At 54.1% G+C, this 11,326-nt stretch overlaps 1 pseudogene; it reads right to left on the bottom strand.

Annotated features, from left to right (window-relative positions):
- Positions 1-11,133: 11,133 nt before the first annotated feature.
- On the bottom strand, positions 11,134-11,252 carry LOC148669222 (5S ribosomal RNA; annotated as a pseudogene).
- Positions 11,253-11,326: the final 74 nt, after the last annotated feature.

The following is an 11,326-nucleotide window of genomic DNA, read 5'->3' as shown; positions in this document are numbered from 1 at the left end:
TTTCTCCCGTTTTGAACGGAGTTTAATGTCTTGTTTCTACTTTATTAGAGAGAGGCACTGAACATCCTGTGATGGACTGGTGTCCTGTCCAGGGTGTGTGAGTGTGTGTGTGTGTCCTGTGATGGACTGCTGTCCTGTCCAGGGTGTGTGAGTGTGTGTGTCCTGTGATGTACTGCTGTCCTGTCCAGGGTGTGTGAGTGTGTGTGTGTCCCGTGATGGACTGCTGTCCTCTCCAGGGTGTGTGAGTGTGTGTGTGTCCTGTGATGGACTGGTGTCCTGTCCAGGGTGTGTGTGTGTACTGTGATGGACTTGTATCCTGTGAAGGACTGGTGTCCTGTCCAGGGTGTGTGTGTGTCCTGTGATGGACTGGTATCCTGTGAAGGACTGGTGTCCTGTCCAGGGTGTGTGTGTGTCCTGTGATGGACTGGTGGATCACAATATTAATTCTCCTCCTTGATTCCCTCCTTTATCGCCAGAGTGAAAGCGGGACACGGCAGTAAAAGCTCAGCCCTGCGGGTGGTGGTCCTCTCGGCCACACGGGGGCGCTGTGGCTCCACGGGGGGGGGGGTTATGTTCAAGTCCCGCTGGGAATCGCACCGACGCGGCGGAGTTCGTGAACGTCCCAGACACCAAGAAAACGAGAGAGAGAGAAAAAAGGTCGTTTTCGGGGTTCAAGAAGCAACCCCGAGATTCAGGGAGTTTCCCCGCTGAGCTTACTCTGCCGAAAACACGCAGGTTTTATTTTTTTCCCGTGCCCCCCCTCACACAGGCCGTTTCTGTAGCGTGAAGTTGTGTTTTTTTGCGCAGCGGTCGGTGAGGGGTGAAATTTTCTTTTTTCCCACGGTCTGAAACAGAAACGGCCGGGTGGTGTTGTAGAGAGGTCGACGTGCCTGGTTTTCCTCGTCTCCGAAGCCCGTTTTTTGGGGGGGGGTCGTGAGGTCCCACGCAGCGCTCGGAAAAGAAAATGCCGTCTCTTTTCCCCGCAGGACGGGGGGGGGGAACCCGTGTTTTTTGGACGTGGCGTGGCCCGAAATTTCCGCCCTTGGCCGCTAGAGGGGGGTGGAGGTTGGTCTTTCTTTGACTTGGGGGTAGGGGGGGTGCTAATTTCACTGAACCATACCTAACGGAAACCCGTGTTGGACGTGGGGGTGCTGAATGCGCCCTCGACGTGATTTTGTTTTTAAATTCAAGTGCAGCTTTTGTAACCCTTGGGCCGGAAACACCTGGACCCGTTTCCCCTGCCTGTCCGAGGTGGCGACTACCGGGGTCATACAGGGACACCCGGCTGGCCGCTGAGAGTTGGAAAAATAAAATGTCCACCTAAAAAAAAAACAACCGCGAAAAATGTCGGCCATTTTTGTTTCGCGGCCGAGCCGTGAGCGCGTCGGGGGCGACATCACGGGGGCGTCACAATGAGCCGCCTGACGTCACAGAGCGGCGGAATCTAGTGGGGGGCGGCGCTGGAGCCCCGTGAGCTCAGAGGAGTGAAGAGAGAGGAGGAGGAAAGGACTATATAGCGCTTTCTAAACACGTGTTTCTTCCAAAAAAGATTCGTGGGTTACTTCGACTTCAATCAAATAATAGTTCCAGCTTCAGATTCACTCTGAAGTATCCCCGTGAAATCGGTAAGTCAGTTAAAAATGCCGCTGTCGAGAAATAACAAAATAAGTTGAGAAATAAGTTGTTTTTTTTTCCCGTTACTCCACTCTTATGGGTGTGATCGTGCTGTAAAAAGATATTGAGAGGAGGTGCACCTCTACACAGAGAGTGGTGGGGGTGGGGAACAAGCTGCCCAGCCCTGTGGTTGAAGCCGATACCCTGGCTTCTCTCCAGACACAGCTGGGTGAGCTCCTCCAGTCAGGACAGGAGGGTCTACTGTACACAGAGGGGGGCGGGGGTGGGGAACAAGCCGCCCAGCTGTGTGGCTCCGCCCCCTCCCCTCCCCACTGTGACTCTGCTTGTCTCGGCAGGACGATGCACCGACAGAGATGCCGCATGGCCGTGCGCGGTCGCAGCAGGACCCGGGCCCGGCGAGGCGTCGTAACTCCACCCCTCCCGCCCGCCGTCCAGCGTCCAGCGTCCAGCCCTCCTCCGACTGGCCTCTCCGCCCCCAGCAGCGCTCGCTGTATTATAATAATAATAATAAACTTCACTGATAGAGCACCTTTCACACACATAGCAGCGCAAAGCGCTTGACAGACCAGGTCTCAAGGTAACACCTCCAGATGAGGAGAGACACTTCCAGTGGTGATCTTGACTGAGGACACGCCTCGGCTCAAGAGACAGGGTCGCGGGTCCGAGGAAAACCAAGCTGCAGGTCCATTATGGCCTTCTGAGAGCACAGATTGCCTCTGGACGTCCTACACTCTTCCTGGACACACTGTAGAGACTCACCTGTCCGGACTCTTACTGGACACACTGTACACACTCACCTGTCCAGACTCTTACTGGACACACTGTAGAGACTCACCTGTCCAGACTCTTACTGGACACACTGGTCAGACTCACCTGTCCAGACTCTCACTGGACACACTGTACACACTCACCTGTCCACACTCTCACTGGACACACTGTAGAGACTCACCTGTCCAAACTCTCACTGGACACACTGTAGAGACTGCCCAAAGCCCCTAGTCTCGACACGACTGGGCTGGGCTATTTGGTCAGAGCTGTCTCGGAGATGGGCTGTTTGGCGTCTTCACAGGTCACACCGGTCAGGCCGAACCCGGACTGGCAGCGGGAGAGGTCCCGGCCCAAGTCCCGGTGCTTTTCCGTAAGTCTGACCCGGTCGCCTTCCGCGAGACTGGACCGGCCGCCCTGTGGTGGGTCCGGTGCCGCACATCTACCCTACAGCTCCCCCACAGACCCCTAAACTCCCGATACCCTACAGCTCCCCCCACTGACCCCTAAACTCCCGATACCCTACAGCTCCCCACACTGACCCCTAAACTCCAGATACCCTACAGCTCCCCACTCTGACCCCTAAACTCCCGATACCCTACAGCTCCCCACTCTGACCCCTAAACTCCCAATACCCTACAGCTCCCCACACTGACCCCTAAACTCCCGATACCCTACAGCTCCACACTCTGACCCCTAAACTCCCGATACCCTACAGCTCCCCCCACTGACCCCTAAACTCCCGATACCCTACAGCTCCCCACACTGACCCCTAAACTCCCGATACCCTACAGCTCCACACTCTGACCCCCACAGTCCTGATGGCCGAGAGGTCTCTGCTTGCTGTAGTGATTGAGTGAGTTCTGTGGACCTAACCTCTGTCTTGTGTCCTCGTTTCCAGCATCTCCTAGTGGTCCGGCATTTCACCAGAGCTGAAGGTGAGATCTGGGGAGGAGACAGAGCACCCCCTAACACCCCTGAGCTAGGTTACAGGGTAAGACAGCTTCTTACTGTTGGACACACCTGTCCACACTCTTTCTGGACACACTTGACACACTCGCCTGTCCGGACTCTTACTGGACACACTGGACACACTCGCCTGTCCGGACTCTTACTGGACACACTGTACACAACCACCTGTCCAGACTCTCACTGGACACACTGTCCACACTCACCTGTCTGGGCTCTTATTGGACACACTGTACACACCCACCTGTCCAGACTCTCACTGGACACACTGTCCACACTCACCTGTCTGGGCTCTTATTGGACACACTGTCCACACTCACCTGTCCAGACTCTTACTGGACACACTGTACACACTCACCTGTCCACACTCTCACTGGACACACTGGACACACTCACCTGTCCAGACTCTTACTGGACACACTGTACACACTCACCTGTCCAGACTCTTACTGGACACACTGTACACACTCACCTGTCCAGGCGTAGTCTCTGCTCCTCATCCCCCCTGCGTTGTGTCTCCCCCTCTCCCCGCTGGACAGAATCCCGTGGTGTCTTCGTGTTTCCCCGAGCTCGTCCAGAAGCTGGAGAGGGCGGCCGAGCTGAAGCTGGAGCTCCCGGGGTCGCCCGGCTCGTCCCGCTCGGGCTCGCCCAGCTCGTTCCGCTCGGTGTCCCCCCCCTCCTCGCCCGAGAGCCTCCTCTGCTCCCCGCCCCCGGCCCCCCCCTCCGGCCCCCTCAGGCCCCTGCCCGCCCCGCCCCGCCGCCCCCCCTTCCTCCCCGCCATGCCCCTCGAGCCCCCCCTGCTGCCCGGGGCGGTGCCCCTGCCCCTGCCCCCGCCCGTCCTGCCCCTGCCCCCGCCCGTCCTGCCCCCCATCGCCCGCCCGGCCCCGCCAGGCCCCGCCTGGGGCTCCCCGGTGCGGAGGGCAAGGAGAGAGGCTGAGATGTCTGACGAGGCAAGTGTGACAGAGTCTGTCCGTCTGTCCATCTGTCTGTCCATCTGTCCTTCTGTCCGTCTATCCTTCAGTCCATCTGTCCCTCTGTCCATCTGTCCCTCTGTCTTTCTGTTCTTTTCTCTGTCCATCTGTCCATCTGTCTTTCTGTCCTTTTCTCTGCCTTTCTGTCCATCAGTCCATCTGTCCTTTTCTCTGTCTTTTTGTCCGTCTGTACTTCTCTCTTTCTGTCTTTCTGTCCTTCTGTCTGAGTCTCTCCATGTCTCCCTGCTCTCTGTCTGTCCTGCGTTGTCCCAGCTGGGCCTGTCTCCCTGTGTCTCTCCGTGTGTCTCCCTGCTCTCTGTCTGTCCTGCGTTGTCCCAGCTGGGCCTGTCTCCCTGTGTCTCTCCGTGTGTCTCCCTGCTCTCTGTCTGTCCTGCGTTGTCCCAGCTGGGTCTCTCTCCCTGTGTCTCTCCGTGTGTCTCCCTGCCTGTCTCTCTGTCTGTCCTGCGTTGTCCCAGCTGGGCCTGTCTCCCCGGCTCTCTGCCTTCAGCTCTGTTCGCCGATGTCCCGCCAGCCCGTCACTCTCTCAGCCTGTCTCTTGACTTGCAGGAGGAAGAGGAGGTGGAGACAGCTCTTCCGGCAGGAGAGAGGAAGGAGGTCAGTGCTGGTCCCACCCTGCCCCCTGTCCTGTCTGTGGTGGAGTTTTGCCGTCTTGTCTGTCCCTCGGTCTCAGTGTCTCTCTCTCTTTCAGCCCTGTCTGTCAGTGTCTCTCTCGGCCTGCTGTCTGCCTGTCCCTGCCTCTCTGTCTCTCTCTCTTTTAGCCCTGTCTGTCAGTGTCTCTCTCCTCCTCCTCTCTGTCCTCAGTGTGTCTCTCTCCTCCTCTCTGTCCTGTGGTGTCCAGTGGGTCAGTATTAGTGGGGTACACCCAGGCTCACTCACTGCGAGTGTGATCTCAGCAGAGTCTCTGTGCTCTTGGGACACTTGACTCACCTGTCTCTCTCTTTCTCTCCCTGTGCTGTCCCTCTCCTGCCCCCTCTCTCCCTCCTCGGACTCCAGCTGGAGGAGGTCCAATCACCACCTCCTGTGAGACAGAAGAAAAAGAAGGTGGGTAATGCTCTGATCCTCTCTTTACTCCTGTGCAGTGTCCAGTCAGTGTGTCTGTATGAACCCCTCTCTCTCTCAGTGCAGTGTTCATGTCCTGGAGTGTCCAGTCAGTGTGTCTGTATGAACCCCTCTCTCTCTCAGTGCCGTGTTCATGTCCTGGAGTGTCCAGTCAGTGTGTCTGTATGAACCCCTCTCTCTCTCAGTGCAGTGTTCATGTCCTGGAGTGTCCAGTCAGTGTGTCTGTATGAACCCCTCTCTCTCTCTCTCTCTCTCAGTGCAGTGTTCATGTCCTGGAGTGTCCAGTCAGTGTGTCTGTATGAACCCCTCTCTCTCTCAGTGCAGTGTTCATGTCCTGGAGTGTCCAGTCCGACTCTTAACATGACTCTCCTGTCTCTGCTTCAGAAGCGCCGATGCGTCTTTTTGAAGTCCCTGAGCTGCGTGTCAGTGGAGACAGAAGATCAGGACGAGCCGATGGAGGCGGCGGAGACCGTAGCTCAGGAGAGGAAGAGCGAGGGAGAGGAGGAGGAGCAGGCTGCCGGGAAGGACAAGAAGAGGAAGAGGAGGTGCAGGTGAGAAGACAGGGGGGCGCCGCCCGGTCGTGTCTGTGATTCAAGGAGGAGTCTTCTCTTGCTGTTTGATGTCATGGTGACGTCTGTGTCTGTGTCCCTCAGACCTGCAATAACAATATTCTTTCCAGGTTCCTTTCCTGGTTCTGTGCTAAGATCTGGACTGGACTGGACTGAATTGGACTGGACCGGAGCTGAGGGACACCAGACGACTGGACTGCAGCCTAGGGACACCAGACTGGACTGGACCGGAGCTGAGAGACACCGGACTGGACCGAAGCTGAGGGACCTCAGACTGTGCTGGACCGAAGCTGAGGGACCCCAGTCTGGACTGAAGCTGAGGGACCCCAGACTGTGCTGGACCGAAGCTGAGGGACCCCAGTCTATGCTGGACAGAAGCTGAGGGACCCCAGTCTGTGCTGGACCGAAGCTGAGGGACCCCAGACTGTGCTGGTCTGAAGCTGAGGGACCCCAGACTGGACAGCACTGGAGCTGAGGGACACCAGACTGGACTGGACTGGAGCTGAGGGGCCCCAGACTGGACTAGACTGGAGCTGAGAGGCCCAAGACTGGACTGGACCAAAGCTGAGGGACCTCAGGCTGTGCTGTACCGAAGCTTAGGGACCCCAGTCTGAACCGAAGCTGAGGGACCCCAGTCTGTGCTGGACCGAAGCTGAGGGACCCCAGACTGGACCAAAGCTGAGGGACCCCAGTCTGTGCTGGAGCGAAGCTGAGGGACCCCAGACTGGACCGAAGCTGAGGGACCCCAGTCTGTGCTGGACTGAAGCTGAGGGACCCCAGACTGTGCTGGACCGATGCTGAGGTACCCCAGTCTGGACTGAAGCTGAGGGACCCCAGACTGCACTGGACTGAAGCTGAGGGGCCCCAGACTGGACTGAAGCTGAGGGGCCCCAGACTGGTCTGGACTGAAGCTGAGGGGCCCCAGACTGGACTGATGACCTTTTTTTAAGCATCAATAAAAATTGTTTTTAAAAAATCTGTTTAGCTTTTGGTTTTTTCCCTCTCCCCCCCCCCCAAGGTTCCTGCTGGGAGAGGTGTGAGTGGGGCCAGCAGGGGGCGCTCTCACCCTGCAGTCTGTGTGGGTCCTGATGCCCCAGTATAGTGACGGGGGACACTGGACTGTAAATGGGCGCCGTCCTTTGGATGAGACGTAAAACCGAGGTCCTGACTCTCTGTGCTCGTTAACAATCCCGGGGTGTTTCTGGAGAAGAGTAGGGGTGTTACCCCAGTGTCCTGGCCTGATTCCCCCCCTGGTCTTGACCCATCATGGCCTCCTAATCACCCCCCTCTCTGAACTGGCTCCATCCCTCTGCTCTCCTCCCCACTGGATCCCCCTGACCTGGGAAGAGCTCTGAGTGGAGAGTCCAGACGGATTAATTATTATTATTATTATTCGTGCTGCACTGGGCTTCAGTTCTGGCAGTGAGAGGGGGACTCTGTGATCAGTACAGATACTTATGACTGTATAATAATACACAATAGAAATGGAAAACAGGGTAGCGCTGTAGTCCCTTCGAAACGTTTTGAACTGCCAGAAGAAGTTTTCACAACCCGGACTCGTGAAGGTACAGATCTTCTCCCTTCGTCCGGAGTAAGGTGAGAGGTCACCCCCTCGGGGCGCAGTATCCCCGATGCACCCCCCCACCACCACCCAAAACGACACACACTTCTGTGACGATTGGGAGACCCCGGTTCGACCAGCCCCCACGGTGGAGGAAACGACCCGCTGGAGAGAACACGCAGACTCCACACAGAAGGGTCACCTCGGCATTTATTCCAACAGCAAAACAACACCAGAGAGAAACGGTCTCCGAAAGATAAGCGCACACCGGGAAAAACACGATGGGGTCATTACAAATGGGAATAGGAGTTCTTTTTTTCTTTTCCGGACGTCAGTTGGATCGTGTCCTGGTGATTTCTCCCGTTTCGAACGGAGTTTAATGTCGCGTTTCTACTTTATTAGAGAGAGGCACTGAACTTTGGGGAACGTGACATCCACCCAGTATTACTAGTAGGTTGATAAATATAAATGTTCTTTTTCCCCCCGTATGATACCTCGCGAAATATAACGATGGCCAACTCCTTAAGTCAAAATTTAAACCCTTCTCACGCTACAAGACAGTCCGTCAACATCGCCGCGGCCCGAAGCGCGACCTTCGGTATGACGTTGGCGGAAAAGGGGGTAGGGTAAGTACGTCACAGCCGGGGGAAGCCCCTATCACGTGAGAGGGGTGCGGCGGGCGACGAGCCCCCGGGGGCGAAGAGAAGTTGATTTGCGTGGGGTGTGGAAACACTACACGACCGGGCAAGCGAGCCGTTTTTTTTTTTTTTGTTTTTTCCAGAACATCAGAACAACCGCAGAGATGACCATCGATCCACCTCCAGACGTTTCCTTTTTTGTCCTCTTTGGCCTCCAAAATAAAAAAAAAAACTGGGATCCATCGTGGCGTTGCCAAATTAAAACGTCAACCACTTTTCGGGCTTTCGTGCTGTCCATGATGAAACCGTCATGGTTGTGTAAGCATACGTTACGTCACAGACCGGCGGCGCTCGGACGTGAGGAGTGTCGTTACGTTTTTGAAATGGCACGTCAGACAAGATCTCTGACAAGATCTCCGAAAAACCCAAACCTGTAAGATTCAATTTCAATTCAGTTTTTTTATATAGAGCCTTTCACAACAAGAATGCCCCAAGGCCCCGAACAAAGGAGTTGTTCCACACCCCCGCCACCCTCTGTGTACAGTAGAGCCCCCTGTACTGACTGGAGGAGCTCACCCAGCTGTGTCTGGAGAGAAGCCGGGGTATCGGCTTCAACCACAGGGCTGGGCGGCTTGTTCCCCACCCCCACCCCCTTCTGTGTACAGAAGAGCCTCCTGTCCTGACTCCAGTAGGAAATGTCACCTGGAGGCAACACACCGGCTTCTTTTAACAGATCACCTCGGGAATCGGGAACAACGGAGCTGTGTGCGGCCGTCTGTACGGAGGGGTTTAGCGCGGGGGGGCTCCGGGCTCGGGTCTGGACCCGGGGGGGGGGGACTGTCTGTGTGGAGTCTGCATGTTCTCCCTGTGTTCTCCGGGTCCAAAGACAGGCTTTTGGGCTAATTGGCTTCTGGGAAAACTGGCCCTGGTGTGTGTGTGTCCTGTGATGGAGTGCTGTCCTGTCCAGGGTGTGTGAGTGAGTGTGTGTGTGTCCTGTGAAGGACTGGTGTCCTGTCCAGGGTGTGTGAGTGTGTGTGTCTGTGTCCTGTGATGGACAGTTGGTACCAAGCCTGGACACCCATGAGACACTGGCTTCCTCAGAAGACTCTCACGGAGGGCACACTGTCCCTAACCCGGGTCCAGAAGAAACTACAGTGATCTATAATTCCTGCGTCTCGGAAGGGTTTATGACGTCTATGTCCGGCGCCCGCGACCGTGGACCGGCGGTTCGGCGTCGCGCTCCGCAGCTCGAGCTTCGGTGCGAGGCAGGGCGGGAGGAAGTCGATGTGGCCTCGGCGCCATCTTTGCTGGTGAGTCAATTGTGACCGTTGCGGTACAATAAACCATCAATAAACCTTTTCCCACCCCGTCCAGTATTTCTGTCGCGGCCCACGTCCCCTTACAATCGACAAACTATAAAAAAAACAGTAGCCCTTCGCAACATTACACGCCATTTTTTTATTTTAAACGTCCGCTAGATACGCAGGTGGCTCGATACCTGTCTTATCCTCGCCGGCGTCTTTATACCGGCAAGTGAATTTTATATGGGGTCCCTCAGAATTGTGACAGAAATGTCAGTGAACCACAATAAAAAACGAAACTTTTTTTTTAAAGGCGGTGAATGGATTTTCTGAGTAACCGTGTAGCGACTAACGTAAGGAAAAAAAAGTTGTCTTTCCCTACGAAGACGTTTTGGTACAGGACTTTCTTTAAATATCAGTTGTGCATAGCGTTTTACAAAAAGTTGATGATGATCTTGGAGATAATTGCAAAGGAAAATTGAGATAACTACCAAAACATTACGTGTGAAACGACAGGACAGAACTTTGAACCCACAAAGAAACAAAGGTATGAAATATTGCCTCGTCATGGGGGGTTGATAATTGTAGTAAGTGTTCCTAATTTTCGTAAAGAAATGTATATTATGGGAGTCACACGTGAGATTTAGTGTATATACGTTTCATATTGTGCATATATACGGGGTTAAAAAGTGGAATGAGTATGATTATAAACTCGTGTGTCCTATAATCAGATAATTTTTGAACAAGCTTTGATTAGACAGGTGAAAAACAACATCAGATCCTTTTTTTAATATATTCTCACGTCTGAATATCAGCTTCTCCCCTCTGGCCAACATTTCAGGGCTCCCAGGTGTAGATCCCAAATTGAAACAAATATTAATTTGTTACCCAGTTAAACAGTTAATAGAAGTGAGTGACCAGGGTAAATAAAGGTGGGTCAGTGTAAACTGTTTATTCTGGACCAGACTTCGTCATGTGTGATATGTCATGACTTCTTATATGAAGTTTTATCTTTATATTTAGTTCTACATGTGTAATAGATGCGATGTGTGTCCATAAAAAGGTTTCTCCAGGGGAAAATCAAGTTCATTTTAAAACCGTGTTTCCTTTTTAGGGTACGTTTGCATTCCAAGTGTGGGGTTTTTGCCTTTTTATCATATTTTGGATGTGAATCCGTGGTATTTTTGCTGAGACAAATTGCCTTTCTTATACGCGGAGGGATCTGCTCGTGAGATGTCCGCTTGGTCCATTTCTGAGCTCAGTATAAGGTGTAGAAAGCATGACTGTCATCATAACCCGCATCTCACCCAGGTGTGGAATAATGTTGTGACTATTGCTTCAGCAATAACATGCTGATTGCATGTTTCTAGATGGGTATAACAGAGATCTCAACTACTGAGGGGCCTTATTAATAAAGTCTCCACAGCCGAAGCGCTGTGTCTCTTTTCAGCTGGCGATAAACCTTTCCTCGATCCTTTGCGGACTTGTAAAACTGTTCCTGATCAGAATAAAAAACGCTCACGCTAATACACAAGCACCCGTGTCTCGCCAAAGCTGACAAATAAACAGACGGACAAGCCGCACTGCACGTGTGAACAGGGGAATGAGCGAGCGAGCGGGGATAGGGCGCCTCCTGCGCTTAAAAGCTTACAGCACCTGGTATTCCCAGGCGGTCTCCCATGCAAGTACTAACCAGGCCCATCCCTGTTTAGCTTCCAAGATCAGACAAGATCAGGCGTGCTCAAGGGGGTGTGGCCGTAAGCGAGAGCAAGGCTCGCTGGCACCCTTCTTATTGAGAGGACAGCTCCGTCACCTCTTTTACGACGCTGCTTTTTTT

Source organism: Lepisosteus platostomus, chromosome 5 (assembly GCF_059453375.1).
Source record: "Lepisosteus platostomus isolate fLepPlt1 chromosome 5, fLepPlt1.hap1, whole genome shotgun sequence".
In the NCBI taxonomy this organism is placed as follows: Eukaryota; Metazoa; Chordata; class Actinopteri; order Semionotiformes; family Lepisosteidae; genus Lepisosteus; species Lepisosteus platostomus.
This window is presented reverse-complemented; position numbering and strand designations above follow the sequence as displayed.